The sequence below is a fragment of the Eupeodes corollae genome, chromosome 2 (genome assembly GCF_945859685.1).
Source record: "Eupeodes corollae chromosome 2, idEupCoro1.1, whole genome shotgun sequence".
Lineage (NCBI taxonomy): Eukaryota > Metazoa > Arthropoda > Insecta > Diptera > Syrphidae > Eupeodes > Eupeodes corollae.
Genome location: NC_079148.1, coordinates 8,378,692 through 8,397,285, shown reverse-complemented (window position 1 = coordinate 8,397,285; position 18,594 = coordinate 8,378,692). Strand labels below are relative to the sequence as shown.

Here is an 18,594-nt window from a genome sequence, read left to right as displayed (position 1 = left end):
TTTAATACATTTCAAAAACTCAATATAAAACTTACACTTCTTTTGAAAACAGTTTAAGCAGAAATGGTTTAGCGTTTCTTTTAGATTGTTGTTTAAACTTTGTCTACCAGGGATATTTCGACAGCTTTAATTCATTGTTAAAACGTGCATCATTCTTTTTTAATGACAAAAAATGACATCTACAAAATATCAGCAGTTAGAAGAATATTGGAATAATAATAACCAATTTTGTATAACTGCTTATCTATTTTAAATGGCTTGCTAGTAATTTCATCATGTTATATCTTAAGTTCGATAAGTCATTCAGAAAAGCTTAAGACACCAAAACTGAGAAAAAATGTATTGCTGTAATAATATTATTTTGATAATTTTTAACTTAGATCAACGTCAAACATGATTAAATAGAATCCTTGCAACAAAAAGTGAGTTAACAAAAAATTTTATAAAATTTATTTCCTACAAAAATTAACAACAATTCTTTTTTGGGAAAAATAGAAGCCGAAAAAATACATTAACGAATTTATAACTGAAAAGTTCTTATGTCTCAAAATTGAAAATAATTATAACCTGTTTCTTGTGTTTTTTTAAAATCTGTTATCGTATTTTAAATCCGAAAGTTTTGAAAATATTTATGCAAGATTTTGAATTTTTTAAAATACCACTTAAAAATATTTTTTTTTTTTAAATTAATGTCAAGTACGGTCAAATTTACATCAACAAATTTATCTTATATATTATTTCCTTTTTAACCTTCCTTTCGTAGTTGCGGCTCAAAAATGTTCTAAGAGCTGAGTTTAATCCTGCTTTCTATCAGTCAGTGTCCTGCCCATATTGTGTTTTGAAAAGCAACAAAAATAGTTATTGGAATGGTAATGCAGAATTGTGTGATGAAAGGACCACATTTGACACAATTTTAAAAGCTTTAACGGGTAGTTCACAAACTTCATTAATGATGACGGAAGTTTTGGCCCAGACAAGGCTTTATGCCCAGCCTAAGGCTTCGGAATACAAAGAAAAGTCACATTGCAATGTGTTTTTTTCTTTCGAATAAAATTGTCTGCATGAAAGTCAAAAGGCTTAGAGCTTTAAAACTTCGCATGAACCATCGTATCCTGACTCACAATTGACTTGGTTGAGACATCACAAGGTTCATATTTACAAGAATGCTTTCCTCATGTTATTAAATTGGGCCCGTTTAGTAATTTTTCGTTTACTTTTAAGAACAATTGGATATGACGGACAAGAGCTAAACTCATCCGTTAAGCCAAGGCTGTTGTTCAAATCACCAAAATAAAAGAGAGTTGTTTTGAAAACGACATGTACCCTATTAAAAGCCGGGTGTTGCAGCTAGACCGAAATAGAATACGAGCTTATAACAAAACGTCTATCTTTTTCACTCTTTCGAATACCAGGAATGTTATAGCGATTTGTAAGTCTTGTAAGCGTCACGTGTGAAGATAAGCAAGTTATAAAATAGCAACTCCCAATGCAATAGTGAATTTTAATTTGACAGCCTTAAACAGGTACACAGTTTCATACCAAGAGGGCGGTTTTTCAAATTGAATTTTGTGGAATTTAAACAAACATCAACAATAAAAACAAACCGCAAAAAAGATACCTCTAAATGCTTTTTAAATTCACATTTTATCCTCTATCCTTGCTCCCAGAAATGAACGTGCAGCGTGGAAAATCCATTAGAAAACCTCTAAGCAAAAAGTGCAAGAACAACATACTATCCATTTTCTACTCCGTACCATCGCAGTGCGATGTTCACCATAGCCTTTTGCTTCTTCTTCCCTGATGCTCCGTAGCCCGCATTTTGTTTGCATTCGGACAACAAAAGCGCGTAAAAGGATTATCGTGTTGTGGACTTCTTGTGTATGACCGCATGGTATTTGTTCAGAATGCAAATGAAAGCAATTTAGAACGTGGCGGTAAACAATCCAACACATCCCAAGCTCAACATTAGGTACCTATACTAGGTCTGGGTCTGGGTTATCCGCCTTCATTTAAACCTCAAACTCAACCTTTTAAGCCCGCAGCAGAAGCAGCAGCAGGAGCAAGAAACAGAGCTCATTGATATTCTGTAAACAAATTGTAGTTTTTCAAAAGGTTTGAAAACAAAAATTAAAAGCTTTAATACCAAAAGAGCATACCATAACCCCTCCCCACTTCCCCCAAACAAAATACGAAAAAAGGACTTGTTATCTTCAATTTCATTTCATTTGTTTATATTTGATTTTATTTTCTTTCTGGACGCCCACTCCCATTCCCATTCCCATCCCATTCCTGACAGCAGTCTTTGGGGGCATCCTTTTGAGGAGTAATTTTCATTTAAGGTAAACATTTGCATAAGAAAAAAAATTACAATCTTTAAGGATTCAGGATTCTCTCGCTTCCATTGATGTTGAAACTCATGCAAATTAATTCCACTTTCGTTCGTGTCCCATGTCAGTTTAATTACCCACCTCTACTTTCCGACATCCATCGTTGCAGCGCAGTGAATTCCTTGGTTTTGTGCTACATAAAACGCTATCCTCTCTTCTTCAAAAGGACATCATATACAGGATACACTGTAGAAGGATAGGTTTATGGTATAGACACGTAGGTACGAAATGAATGTCCCCCTTTTATATGCAAGTTGTAAACCAAAAATTGGCTTGCAGCCAAAATGCATCATGAAGAGACATTGAATTTTCATTTGCAATTCCAATTGCAAGAGAGGAATTCAGCATCAGCATCCACCATCAGCATCAGGATATCAGGACTACAGAAAAGGACCAAAAGAAGAGCAGAAGAAGTAGAAGCAAAATGACAAGAAAATTTTCTATAGGTGGGGGGTATATGTATATGCAAAGTATCCACTCAAAATTAATCTATTCGTCATTTCAGGTTGGGGAGGTGGTGGTGATGGTGGTTATGCAGTGCAGTGTGCATAAGAATGTCCTCCCGCTCTGTTATCCTTGTTTAAATTATCCCCTAATTTGTTTTCCCAGTGTACACTTTCTTTTGGTATGGCTTAAAGTGGTTATACTCAAGACCCCAATGTAGCCAGCCAGAGAGAAAACAAACACACAAGCTCTCCCCCAACTTACTTTGTTCCTTCTTCCTTTTTGAGGAAAGGACGAACAGTTTAATGAGCAGTATGACATAGGAGATGCTTCCTAATTGCATTTATCTTTTGAAATTTTCTATCCAATGAATTTAATTCGATTCACAGCTTCAGTTGGCCTGGCCTGGTCCTTTATTATCAATTTTTGTGTGTTGTTGTTGGATTCGTCGTGTATACCGACTGAATGCCGGTGTCGGTCGTGCAGGGGGTGGGGGCGTGCCCATATTCTGGAAGGATTAATTTTCGTTTTGACCGTTTTTCCTTTTTTTTTGCCTCACCTCTCGATCTTTTTCTCTCTTTTTCTGGCTGTGTCAAATTTCATAGTTGCCTTGCCATTACCTGAAGAGATAGAGGGGGTGATGTGGGGGAAGGTGAGTGTTGAAGCAAGGAGTGGGAAGTTTTAAAAAAACATTTTTCTTTTTCAAGGAATCTATGGAGTTGCTGGAGCACTGCCTTTGGGGTAATTTCCAACAATGTCAGCAAAATATGAAAAAAAAATAAGGATGTCGTTTTCCTAAGTAAAGTTTAAGTTGAGGACTTAAGAATTTTCGTACTTTTTTGTAGTCTTTTTTCATTTCTTTTCGCAGGTTTAATTTATACTTCTCTTGCTTCAGCATTTTCTTTTCACTATCTTCTTCAGGTTGTACGTGAAAAGAAAAGGGCAAGATTGGAGATTCGTGAAATAAAAATGTGTACTGCCAACGGAGCATTAAACATCATTTCTTCTGTATAGGGGTGCTGATTAATTTAATTGCAGTCTTATATAGCAAATTGCACCGAAATAATGATGGTACTGTCAAATGTTTTGCAACGTTGCGTTCCGTCATTCTGAAGAAGATTTTGGTGTTTAAGAAAAAAATCTAGTCTTTAGTAAATAAATGAAAGTCTTCTTCTGGAACTGCATTTGAAAATTTATATGTTCATCAATTATTTTAAAAGTACCGTGAAGAAGAAATATTAGTTCATGTCAGACAATGGACTCTTTAATTCAAGTCTTACAGCAATTTCTAAACTTAAAATTTTTCTAATGCAATCACATTTTGACGAAACCCTTTTTCAGCGCAAGGTCAAGAGTTCATTGGCCCAAAAGTGCCTAATTAAGTTTTGGTTCATTTGGGTCCATTGTGCACCTTTGGTATATATACTTTTGATCCTTCGTCAAAATCACCATACAAGTGTTAAAATTTTAAAGAAATTTTCAAAAATTGCATACAATTGGGAGTCACAGCAACGGATAAGATCAAATAATGTAAAACTTTTGCAAATGCATAATATAAAATTTGAGTTTAAAGAATCATAAAGAAGGTTATTAAGAATTAACTTTTAGAATGTTCAATTTCTATTAGACGAGTTTAAATGCTATATCCATAGAATTAACGCTGGTATACCCCAGGGCTCCATTTTGTCTCCAACACTCTTTCTTATTTTACTATACAAGATGTGTTGCCTGAAAATTCTTATCCGATAAATTATTTCAATGAAATCGTACCTTCAGCTTTTTATATGGTGGACGACTACCAAAGGCAACGTATCTTAAGCTCATTAGATGCTGATCTAGATATCATTGCCGAATGAGAATACTATCTAGTGACGTAAAACCATAACCCTCTTCCAATGCAAACATTCATTAGTTTTACATGCATCGAGAAGACTTGAACTGCTTTCATTTCTAGTCCTTGGGTATGTGCAAAACAGAGCGCCTCTTGTGGTGTAAGTGCATATTTGAAGTCACCAAAAACGCCGATAAGTTTTGAGATTTCCACTAATTGCCGGTGTAAGAAGTTTTCTTTCCTCTTTTGATCTGGTTTTGATTTATAAAGCCTTCATATGCCCAAAACTCGAGTACAATTCTTATATAAAGGCAGGATTTTCAATAAATTACTTACAAATTATAAGCGACTGTCCTATAGATGAAGCATTTTTTTACATTTCAACATTGCTGGAAGCTCTCACACCTATTTATATTTTGAAGTAATTACCCAGTGAAATAGGCAGTTAAATTTTTCCCAGAAACGATTCAACCGCTAAAGCTGGCATTCTGGGAACGTTCATCAATTTATTCTTAGACGTTCTTTTTTTAGTCGAAGTGCACCAATGTGGAAGACTCAATATTTCTCACTCAATATCCCAACTTGTCCCATTTTATTTAATCATTTTAAAGTAAATTGTAAAAACTTGTATGCGTTTATTTATTTATTTATTTATTTATTTATTTAGCTTAATACAAGCTATCATAACTTAACTTAAAACTAGCTTAACATTTTTTTTTTTTTTTTTTTTTTTTTTTTTTTTGCAATTCTTGTTATCAGTTTTCAACATTAATTCATGTGGGCCCTAAGGCCCACATCAAAGCTCTTTAATGTACAAGAACTAACAATTTTGATTTTACTTAACTTAAAATTACAGGGGACAGGGAATTCGGACTCAAAAAGGGAAAAAGTAAAGGGTATCTTTCAGATGGGATTTGGAAATGTTGAAATCGAAAACTACCATAGCAGCGTTGCAGTGACGAAGAATTCTGGACATTGGTTCAAAGTGCCCGTAATTAGTGCGGTGATGAGGGATATAGAAAAGGGAAACAGATCGCAGATTTCGAGGGTTAGTGTTAAGATGAATATCACTCAGGAGTGCCGGGGAATCTATATTGCCCATTAACAATTGGTGAGCAAATAATATATCAGCGTTTTTGCGTCTAATATATAACGGCTGCAAGCCTATCAGTTTTAGTCGATCAGCATAAGGAGGCAAGTTGGATGTATCATCCCAGGGGAGGCCACGTAAGGCAAATCGAACGAAACGTCTTTGAACATTTTCAATTCTGAGTGAATGGTTTTCATAAAAGGGAGACCATACTTGGCATGCATATTCAAGATGAGGACGGACTAGGGAAATGTAAAGCGCTTTAGTAACATAGGGGTTGGAAAATTCTTTTGACCATCTCTTAATAAAACCGAGAGATCTATTAGCTTTATTAATAATTTGGTCAAAATGGGAATGGAAATTCAGGTGTTTGTCACACATAATACCAAGATCTCTAATAGAATCGACTACGTTGACGGCGTCATTAAGGAAGTAGTATACTCTATGAGATGGAATTTGTTTGCGCGAAAAGGTCATTTGTTTACATTTACCTACATTTAACTCTAGGAAATTATGCATGCACCAAACAAAAAAGATATTAAGATCATTTTGTAAAAGTAAGGAATCAGATGGAGTAGAGATAATCTTAAAAATTTTCTTATCATCCGCAAACATTAGGATATCTGAGTTTTTTAATTTAAGACAGACATCGTTAACAGATAAGACGAAGAGAAGGGGGCCAAGGTGACTACCTTGTGGGACTCCAGAAGTTGCATGTATAGGACTGGAGACTGAGTTACGGAAAAGGACTCTATAAGTTCTATTCGCAAGATAGGAGCTTATCCAGTTTATAAATATAGATGGAAAGCCTAGAGCTCTTAGTTTGAGATAAATTATGTTATGGGATATTTTATCAAAGGCTTTGCTGTAATCAGTGTATACGACATCAACTTCTTTGCCATTCTCAAGGGCTGACAAAACTTTGGATATAAATTCAATTAAGTTAGTCGTAGTGGATCTACCTTTAAGAAAACCATGTTGAGCGGGGGAGAATAAAGGCTTGCAATGGAAATAAACGGAATCATAAACTAAGCTTTCAAAAAGTTTTGGAATGCATGAAAGTTTAGCAATAGGTCTATAATTGTTAATTTCAGTTTTATTGCCTTGTTTATGAATGGGAAATATAAATGAATCTTTCCATATATGAGGAAACACACCTTGGGAAAGAGAGAGTTCAAAGAGTGCAGTAAGAGGCTTTGACAGAGAATGCATACATTTTTTTAGAACAACTGATGGGACGCCATCAGGACCAGGGCTAAAGTTTTCTTTGAGGCTTACGATTTTGGCAAGTACCATTTCTTCAGTTATTGTAAACGATGAAAGGGAGGTTTGAGTGCAACCATCTAAATAACTAAAGTAGTGTGGATCAGGATCATGCAGATGTTCAGTATACGATTTGCTAAAGTAATTAGCAAATAGATTTGATATGGTTGTTGGATCAGAGGAGATTATGTTGGAGAAACTCATTGAAGGTGGAAACCCATCTGATTTTCGTTTGACATTTATAAACTTGAAAAATTTCCTTGCATCAGAAAGAAGGTTATTTTCCATTTGGTTAAGATATTGGTTATAAAGGGATTCCCTTAATTCAGAGAAAGAATTATAGGCGAGAAGATAGTTGTTGTGATCAGTATCAGATTTGGATAAGGAATCCTTGAGGTTCTTGGGAAACTGATGAAGAAGAAGTAGGGTTAATGGTGTGAGAATGAATGAAATTTGTATAAGCGGGTATTTTAGCAGGAGCATCAACCATCGGAGAGCAAAAACCAAGACCCGGATGAGAGGTTTTAAAAGAAACTCGTTTGGGTGGAGGCTTTACAGATGTGGGAGAAGTTTTTCGTTTAAGGGACGAAAGTTGGTTGGAGAGAGAAAAGTTTGGAAAGATTTGTGTTTTAAGGGTCCAGTTAGTTTCAATATTTTTTTTGGGATAAGGTTTGATATTAGGTTGGTGATTAGGTTGGGGATTAGGTTTAGGACTAGGTTTAAGATTAGGTTTGGGATTAGGTTTGGGATTAGGTTTGGGATTAGGTTTGGGATTAGGTTTGGGATTAGGTTTGGGAATAGGTTTGGAATTAGGTTTGGATTTGTTAGACTTAATTAGATTATTATTGCTACTTATACTGGAAAGCCGCATTTGTCCAATTTGTAAGTATCCTTTTTGGTGATGAAACATCCAGTTATATTTGGAGGGAATCAGGAACTTGAATCTTCTTCCAGACAATTGAAGACATTCGCAGATATGGACACAGTATTCTCTTTTGAAATAGGAGCGAACCCATGTAGCATCAGCATATCCGGGACAATTATTAAGCACGAACCATGTATTATTTGCAGATTCAAGCCTGCTTAGTCTCAAATTCCAGTCCGATAACTTCCAGGAATGGCCACATTTGTTAATTATTTCGTCCTCTGCAATAGTATTCGCTGAGGTGGTTTGTTGCAGAGAGTCAGCAGCCGGGTTTGCCGCAAGAATTTCATCACGAATGGATACGTTCGCGATATCACATGACGGTATGCCGGGTTGTTTAATGATGTCGTAGAGAAGCGATTCAATTTTTTGAGTTTTAACATTAAGGCTTTCAAGCTCGCGGTACACACTCGTATATTTCTGTTCTTGATTGCTTATATCGTAAGCAATAGATATGAGTGCCGTTGAAACCCGAGTAAGCATACAATTAATGTTTTCGAATTCGTTAACGAGTCTGAGGTTTGTAACTTCACTCATTTGATTGGAGGAGGGGGAGAGCCGTGATGACGAACTTTGCAAACAGCAATCAATATCAGATTTTAGTAGGTTTAACTGGTCAGACAAGTTTTTTTTTAGATCGTTTGCCGACCAAGTTAGAACCTTTAACTTATCGTCAATGTCTACACGAAGAGAATTCAACCCACCTATGACGTCACAATATTGTTTTTCCAAAGAACGTATCGTGGAAAGGCACTGAGTAGACGATTGTTGACATTGGATGTTTGAGTCCTCAACACTGTTACAAACATGATCAAATTTCTTGGAGAGATTAGAAATTTGATCTTGGCAAACCGAATGTTCGTTAGATAGGGATTCTTTTAAACATTGAATTGCAATCATAATATCCGACACAGATATTTTATTGCATTCATCGCAATAAAACCCAAAATTGCGTAGATAGTCTTTTAGGTAAATACTCGCCTTTCTGGCCAAGCCAGCACAAGAGGGGTGTAAGTATTTCCCACAAAGGCCACTGCACTTTAATAGTTCCGCGTTTGAGTCAACGATGACACACATTTTATTGGCGCACGACATAATTAATCAAAAAATAAATAATATGTTTTTTTGTTAAAGTTATTGTTTAGTCGCTTTTAATTTTTTCTAGGCTTGTTAGTACACAAGAAGAAAAAAATGCTGGTGTAATGGGAAACGGCGATGGGCAGTAAAGTAGGTCGGGTAAGAATTATCACACGCGCTGCGAGTATATTGATATAAATATTTTTTTTTTTTTGATTTGTAATTGATTAATTGGGGTCGGTAAAAAGGTGGCAAAGGGCAACTGAGGAGCGAAAAGAAAATGCGACTGCACTTGACGAAGGTTAGGTAGGTACTTGATTGCGTTCAATAATAATTTCGGAAAAAGTCGGAAAAATTATATAAATCTTTATATTTTTTTTTTACATGTTACACCAACGCCAACGCTTTTAATAAATATATACAAATATGTAAAATAAATGTTAACAGCTGAAAAATGACATTTTAAGTTTCATTCCATTTTCATCGTTCCAATCTTTTTAACTGTCACAGCTAAAAGCTGCTTTTTGTTGGATCCAGTTGTTGCTATCATTTTTTCTTATGATTGAAACAATCATTGACATTTTTCTCACATTTTGGATAGTTTTCAAAAATGACGTTGATTGAAATCCAGCATGAAATTTGTTTTGTGACATAAATCTGTCATTGGAATTGTATAAAATTGAAACAAAGTCAGTGGAATGAATTGATTCATTCCTTGACAACTGGTAAAATAAAAGAAAGAATTAACAGGATAGTTAAATTTGTTTCTTTAAAAAACTTTAAACACAGTCTTTTATTTACGAGTATTTAGACATTTTTCAAGATCTATTTCAATGATAGTTATAAGTTGCTCCTTAGATAATATTTATTCCATTCAAAATTTATAGTTTACTAAAAATTGTTAACGATGCAATAGTTAGCGGAAGTACAGCTTTCATATTTTTAACGTTCGTTTTTATGAAAACTCTGCTTGAACAAATAAATTAGGTGGGGTAACAGTCTCTTTAGGCCTAGAGCCTAATGACTTACAACTCTCAACCATTCCTGTGTGCGAGTAATGCTGTCAGGGATATATGACACCTACAGTATTAACTTTATCTGAATTTGAGAAAGAACTTTTCGTAACAAGATTTACTTTTGGAGGATTTGTCAAAAAACTTTTAATGGTACAGGCGGGGATTGAACCCAAAACCTCTGGCACGACAGTCACTAACTATCATGTCACTAAAACCCTGCTTAGTTTTAACATATTGTCTGTATATTTTGTGTTGCCAAAAAGCTGAAGACTGTTTATCAATTAAGTCTTTCTGAAAACAGTCATTTGCGTATACTCCAAGAGAAAGAATAATTCGTAGGTTTACAATAACATCAAAAAATATGTACCCTTAGGAAGTCTATGAGACAAATATCAAACATTTATAAAAATTCATCTAAATAATGTTTTGTTTTTAGATTTTAAGGATCCCAAAAACACACAGCCAAGGATAGAGTAAAACTTAAGCTTTGAAAGTCAATTTCTTTACTAACCTGATTCAGTAACTTGGATATGAGTGCACTAATTGGAAAAAATGTTAAGAAATTTTTTAAAAAACAGTTCAAATTTCTTTAGTAATATATCACACTCATGTTTTAAATATTACGGGTTCTTCAGTTATAAAACAATGAACCAACAAACCCAAAATTATTCTAAAAAGCTGAAATTTGGACATCTGTATTGTTTTACGAAGCTCAATATTATATAAAGGGTGATTTTTTTGAGGATAGGATTTTCATGCATTAGTATTTGACAGATTACGCGGGATTTCAGACATGGTGTCAAAGAGAAAGATGCTCAGTATGCTTTGACATTTCATCATGAATAGACTTACTAACGAGCAACGCTTGCAAATCATTAAATTTTATTACCAAAATCAGTGTTGGGTTCGAAATGTGTTTCGCGCTTTACGTCCGATTTATGGTCTACATAATCGACCAAGTGAGCAAACAATTAATGCGATTGTGACCAAGTTTCGCACTCAGTTTACTTTATTGGACATTAAACCAACCACACGAATACGTACAGTGCGTACAGAAGAGAATATTGCGTCTGTTTTTGAGAGTGTTGCTGAAGACCGTGAAATGTCGATTCGTCGCCGTTCGCAGCAATTATGTTTGTGTTATTCGACCACATGGAAGATTTAACGCAAAGATCTTGGTGTAAAACCGTATAAAATACAGCTCGTGCAAGAACTGAAGCCGAACGATCTGCCACAACGTCGAATTTTCAGTGAATATGCCCTAGAAAAGTTGGCAGAAAATCCGCTTTTTTATCGACAAATTTTGTTCAGCGATTAGGCTCATTTCTGGTTGAATGGCTACGTAAATAAGCAAAATTGCCGCATTTGGAGTGAAGAGCAACCAGAAGCCGTTCAAGAACTGCCCATGCATCCCGAAAAATGCACTGCTTGGTGTGGTTTGTACGCTGGTGGAATCATTGGACCGTATTTTTTCAAAGATGCTGTTGGACGCAACGTTACGGTGAATGGCGATCGCTATCGTTCAATGCTAACAAACTTTTTGTTGCCAAAAATGGAAGAACTAAACTTGGTTGACATGTGGTTTCAACAAGATGGCGCTACATGCCACACAGCTCGCGATTCTATGGCCATTTTGAGGGAAAACTTCGGAGAACAATTCATCTCAAGGAATGGGCCGGTAATTTGGCCACCAAGATCATGCGATTTGACGCCTTTAGACTATTTTTTGTGGGGCTACGTCAAGTCTAAAGTCTACACAAATAAGCCAGCAACTATTCCAGCTTTGGAAGACAACATTTCCGAAAAAATTCGGGCTATTCCGGCCGAAATGCTCGAAAAAGTTACCCAAAATTGGACTTTCCGAATGGACCACCTAAGACGCAGCCGCGGTCAACATTTAAATGAAATTATCTTCAAAAAGTAAATGTCATGGACCAATCTAACGTTTCAAATAAAGAATCGATGAGATTTTGCAAATTTTATGCGTTTTTTTTTTTAAGTTTTCAAGCTCTTAAAAAATCACCGTTTATATATATTCAATATGATGTTTTGGGAATTGGTCCCAATATTTTCTTCTTGTTTTTCGTTGTTGAAGAAATGAAGACGAAAGACACATTTTATTTCAGCAACTTTCTAGGCTTTAGCTTATACCAAATATTTTATTTTATTCTATTTTGATTCAATTTATTTCATGTTACTTGTTTTAAACTTCGAGAGGTTTCATTATAATAGAATTTATTTTACATTTATTCTTTTATTGATTTCGAATTTTAAACCTACACATGTTTTTGCTGGGCTATAAAAACAAGTCGGTAAAACTCTCTTGTGCACTTAACAACTTTGAAGAAATGTGAAGGAAGTACCATTTATTTGCTGATGATGCAGAAAGATTTTTATATACAAATAAATTTTCGATTTGAAGATAAATGATGGTGAACAACGATAACAGATAAAATACCTGATAGTTGTTTTATTATACTTTTGAGAATGAAGTGATTTAATTTATATCTAACCAGTTTCTTTTTCGTATTGTATTCTTATTGATGAGTATTTTAATATATAATTAAAATTTGAGACTTAAAAATGTTTAAAAAAACAAAATAAAATTTATTGTTTATTGAAACTTTTAACGAAATCATTTGAATTACAAATAAATAATCTAAGTAAGGTCAACAATTAGATCTGCTATAAAGTGGAGTACACAAGGTAGGTACCCCAAGTCCTCGAAATGCGAATAAGCATTTGCTAGAGAGAAACGCAATGGTCATGTTAATTAAGTGAAAGCTAACACTTAAACTTGGATTGGTAGTTCAAAGCTAGGTTTTTGTGTGATTAAGAAAAGCATTAACTAGAAACTAAAATAGTCTTCTAGTAACAGCGTGGGGTTGTTTTTTCCAGCTTAAGCTCCAAATTGTGCGATTAAAAATAGCTTAAGCTAAAATATTTAAGATAGAGCTACAAAATTAAGATTCCTTGACCTCGGACTAGAAAACTTTGCGTACTTCATATTTTAAGATTTCTCTCCAATTGAAGTGTGGACTGAGTTTAGATGCGTGCAAAGGTTGAAGTTTTACAGAAAACGGTCTGAAATTATAAATGAAAAACCAATGCATTGGCTTGCTGAATACTTTAAAGATGAATCAATAGAGTGTTGAAAAGGTGAACATAGAGTTAAGGTCAGAATTGAACAAGATGTTGGGTTGGAACACACTAAAACAGTGTGCCAAACCATTAAGCATTATGGGAGAGGCTTATATTCATATGAAGAGAATTCTGTTGAGTCAAGAAAAAATCGAACCAAAGTAAAATGAGAAATTAAATACACATTTCTAGGATCTTTTGGTTCTTTCTATCTCCAAACCTTTTAGATTTCCTGATTAATACATAAATCTATCCTAAATCTTGACAAAAATTCTTTAAAAAAAACTAGCGTACATTTCAAAAACTTTAAAAAATATCTTACTGGCGGGCGCTCTAAGTTAATCCATTATCTTATAACTACTGCCTTCCGGCCTAAAAACAATTTTAATACTAAATAACAATAACTTAATCTACATTTTTACGGCCGAGGTAGTAGATTAGAGGAACCGCCTCCCTATCCTGTAACAGCCCTCGATTGTCTAAAAAGAGGAAAGCTTCGGGCGGAATGTTGCCACTTAAACGTGCACTTTAGTAGTACTCAAAAATTAAGCTGTTAGTAGAGAATATTTTTTGAGGCTACTAAGATTCAACAAGAAATTATCTATTCATAGAACCTTGTTCGAATAGTAATGTTTGTACTCCGATTCTGGTCTTCTGCGTAGTCCAAGGCAACGTCGCAGACCTTGTCTCTAAAATACCCAAACATTTTCCACTTAAGGTGGGGCAAAGTTGAATCATACCGGGCACCCATAGGCAATCATCGGCCGGACAAGGGCCATGTAGCAAATTACCTTTACTCACTGTCAAGAACGGCTGCTAAAAAACAACCGTTTTGTCAGTACAAAGGCTCCCCTAGTTCGGACCAGAGCAGCACTCATATGTCTGTCGAAATACAAGTACTGATCCACCCAGATGCCAAGGTACTTTACTACACTTTTATTCGGGAGTGGCTTACGATTTGGTCCAACGATCACTAGATTTGTCCAGTTATTTCTCGTATCCCTTGAGGCTCCATACAGCGGAGTCCTGAACAGAATACTTTCGCATTTCTGAAAGTTGATTTTTAACTTCTAGTCATCGCAATATTGCTGAATCTTGTGGAAGTCACTCTGCAAAAGTGTCTTGATAACCTCAATTTTGGAGCCGTTCTGTATGCAATAAGGTCGTCGACGTACGCTATTGCCTGAGTCAGACTTGCTATCAAATCACTGGTGTAAATGCTAAACAAGATCGGGGAGTTAACCGCTCCCTTTTGAAGACCATTTTTAATTTCAAAGATTTTGGTAGATGATACATTGCCTATTTTGGCAATAAACCGTCTGCCATTAAGACTGTCATAAGGCATATACAACTGTGGTTTACTTATGACAAGTCTGGCTAACTTTATATACAGACCCTCTAACCATACGGTGTCGAAGGCCTTTTCCAAGTCAAACAGACAAGCACCCGTACTGGATATCAGAAACAAGCTTGGACGCAGCATGAATAGTGTCATGTCTCGCCCTTAAGCCGAACTATTTATCCGGAATCTGAAAGGTTTCGTCAGCTTTTTTTTGAAAAAGTCTCTATGATTCCCGGGCTTTGAAAAAATCAACAATGCATTAATAATTAATGAACGAAATAATTGATTTTCTGGATTCGGTTTAATACCTTGGCTTCAAACGCCTTACAGAAATCTTCAAACAGATGCAGAAAAAACAAATTCAATTTAATATAGGGACATGTTATGGCCAATTAAAGCAAAGGTCATAAACTCTTTTTCCTTTTTGGAATTTCTTTTACAAAAACCCCAGAAGCTGTATTTTTAGAATTGTTCTACAGAAACGATGTTTAATAAAAATAGTATTTTAGAAAAGCTTGCATAACAGTGCGAGTTCCGTTTCCGTACCAATTTTAAAACTTAACGATCCACCCGATAGGCTCTAGTTTAAGCTCAATGATACGTGTATATATCTATATAGCTCAAAGATGGTTTGGACTTATCCATCATTCATCGGTTAAGTACATGAAAGCAATACTTTTGCTTTTCGGGATAGTCTTAAGCTTCTAAACCAACACATGTGAATAGAGAAACAAAAGCTAGAAATATTAGCTTGAGATTTCAAACTTTAGCTACCGTTCATGTTTTCGAAATTATAATGTTAACAGCTGGGCCTCATAACTTTAACAAATTATACTGATTGTAGCTCTTAGGTCTGCTATTTTATAGGTTCTGAATCTTCTCTCTCTCTTGCGTGGTCGTAATTTTCAATTAATTTGCAGGACATATTTTTTATTAAGGTTTAAATATGTGCACGTGTTTGCAGTAAATGTGGTCTTATGTTTGTGGTTTCCTAAATCACCATTTAAAAGGCCCCAAGTTCCTTTGTAGACTGCGTAAATCATGCATATTATTAGTAAATCTAAGGCTCAATCATTAACACATGTTTCCGTCATGTGTTTCCGCCTTCTTGAGTACCTACAAACGGTATCAGGTTAAATATTCAGAAAAACAAGTATGTACCTACTTATCTTATAAGGTATGTACCTTATATATCCAACTTTAAACAAAAAAAAAACTAATGCCTATAAATCCAAACTTACATACCTCTACCAAAAACGCATTACCAACCATCACAACAGGAAGTTCCCGAGGCACAAAAGTTACACATAAAAATATCAAACAAGATATAACTTTTCTCACCCTTACTCTCGGTGTCCGGTTGTTGGTTGGGTTTCGCCTTCGCCTTCATTTTTGCCTTGCAACCTCGTAACGTCCATCACCCTTTTCCCCGCTCTTATAAACAAAATAAAATTTATTATTTTTACTGCTGCCTTCCGAGAGCGTCCCGTTCGTCCGTCCAACCAACCAAACAACCAAACTAACTTACCGACCGACCAACCAACTATGTTGGACTACCGACCCCTAGGCTAGGGAAATGCTAAGGATTTCGATGCTGTTGTAGTTTTGGCTCAACTACATTAAAAATGTACAGCAACTCCTCAAGCTAACAAAAAACAAATAAAAAGCAACAATAGCTTCAAAAAACTCCCTCTCGCCCACTTCCACCCCCATAAAACCATCCCACAACAACTACCCTCGTATATATAAATTTTTGAAACGTGTACAACATTTTGAGGAACAACCATCATCATCAGACAACGAGCAACGAACAACGCCATGCCCGCTAGCTAGCCATTCCGCACACTTTAAATTATCTAGGAAGCAATTCCGTGCATAGTAGAATAGATACATAACCCCCTTTCCGCCGCCGACTCCCCTTTCGGAATTCTAGAGAAAGAACTTTAATATACAATATAGCGAGGGTTGTTCCAGCTTTCAGCCTCTTCCGTGCTGCTGCCCACACTCCAAAACCCATAGAACCCAGACTCTTCGCAAACTTATACAGGACTGAACTGACTGTGCCGGCAACAAATAACAAAAACTATTTAAAAGTGCATTGCACTGTTGTTGATGTTTAACTATGTGCTATAGAATTGTGAACAGGACTCGCGCCCACTGAACACAACTACAACAACAACAACAACTTTAAAAAACAACAACTAAAAGGAGATGAAGAACACAAAACCTTTGTTGCGCCTCGCTTCCTGAAAAATATGAATGAGAGGAGTAAAGGCTAAAGTTAGATCCTTTTTCTGGCGCCTTCCTTCTTTGGTGCAATTAGGATACCTAAAGGGTGTTTTTTTTTATAGAGATAAGATACGTTTTTTTTCTTCATTCGAAAGACAATTTCAAACAGTACAACAATCTTCTTAATCGCGTGCACGGTAGGAGGAATACAAAGAGCTTAGAAGAACAGGAAAGAACTGGAAGAAGAATTTGATCTTTGAACTCGAAAAAAACCAAGAGCGAGGTTCGCATCAGGTGCGAAAGTGTCAGCAATTCGTTAGAAATATCGAAATATGACGCAGCACATTTTGAAAGAATAGAGAGGGAAATCTGATCAACGATCTTGCAGGCGTACCGGAGCAATTGGAATTGCACTTTAAGAGTCAAAGCTCCAGAACTTTAAGAAGAAGCTAATGCCAGCGAGCATAGAAGAATTCGAAAAGATAGAAGAAAATAGATCAAACAAAACAAAGCCCAAGGAGACAGGGTATATCAGACGATCTGTTTAAAAATTGTGGGCCAGCTTTACATCGAGCAAGTCATGAAATTACAACTTGCTAGAGTTATCATGTTGTTAAGTACCGTCTAAAAGATACACTCCTTTATCCTACAAGACAATATCAGTGTGATAACCTTTTTGATTTTAACCCTTAGACAGGCAATTGGAAAATGTCTAGAATTTAATATTTAAACTTATCACCGGTTTATAACCTTTAAGATCTCCTACGACAGCATAGCCAGGGCAAAACATTACAAAGGCATGAGAAAATTCGGAACCCTAAATGAATTGAACATGACCAATAAAACAAGCCAAGTTAAAAAGACGGATTGCTCTCCAGACTCTAAAATGAAAACTCTGACAAGGGCTTGGTTAAGCCTACCCCTTCTCTAACGTGGCGTTAGAGAAAGCACGCAAACCAGAGGGACCATAGTTCCAGCCAGATACTGGCTTAAGCAGACGACTTCGATATCACCGAAAGAACGGAACAAGCCAGTCCAGATCGAGCAGGAAAAGAACAGTTGGTCAAAAAATCAAGGTAGTGGAGCACGAATTTGAAGTAGTGCAATCTTTCAAAGACCTTGACTCAATTTTACCACCCGCGGGAGGCTGCTCAAAGCAACAGAGCCTGTCAAAGTTCAGGAACCTTACAATACTTTCTCAGATACTGCTGCACAGTTCGATGGTTCTGCCAATAGTCACTTAAGGATCCGGGACCTAGGTGTTTAGTAAAGGGCACTATAAACTCTTAGGCGCGTTCGAGAAAAAAGTCTTACGGAAAATTGTTGACCTATTATTTCAAGAAGGACGATCGAATCAAGAACTATAGACAACGTACCTAGAAGCAGATATCGTTACAAAAACTGAGCTCGGTGACTTTGGGTGGTTGGACACCTAGCTCGCATGAGTGAAGAGAAACAAGCCTGGAAATCACTTTGTAGTCAGGACAAGTCTACGCTGGAGAAATGGAGTGCGCAACATGATAGCGTCGCCTCGCGATCGGAATAAATGGAAAGACTAGCTGAATGAAAATAGAACCGGATCCCGGTTGTGGAGCTGATGATAATGATGATTTATTACGTGTAACGTATCTTGAAAGAACTATGATTTTCAAAAACGCTTATCATACGACAGTTTATTTAATTCACTATGTAAAACCAAAATAAAAATAAATCATTTGACAGCTGTCCAAATATCCGCCACTTAAAAAAGTGCTGCCAATCTAATGTTCTATACCTTCAAACCAAACAAAAAAACACCCTTTACTTACTGCGCTACAATGACATATTGTATAGGCCAGAAGCCAGATGA

General features: G+C 35.9%; 1 protein-coding gene across 4 annotated transcripts in view; it reads right to left on the bottom strand.

Annotated features, from left to right (window-relative positions):
- Nucleotides 1-18,594, bottom strand: part of LOC129945480 (uncharacterized) — a 225,656-nt gene that overhangs the window by 19,257 nt on the left and 187,805 nt on the right. The gene's annotated exons all lie outside the window — the stretch shown is intronic.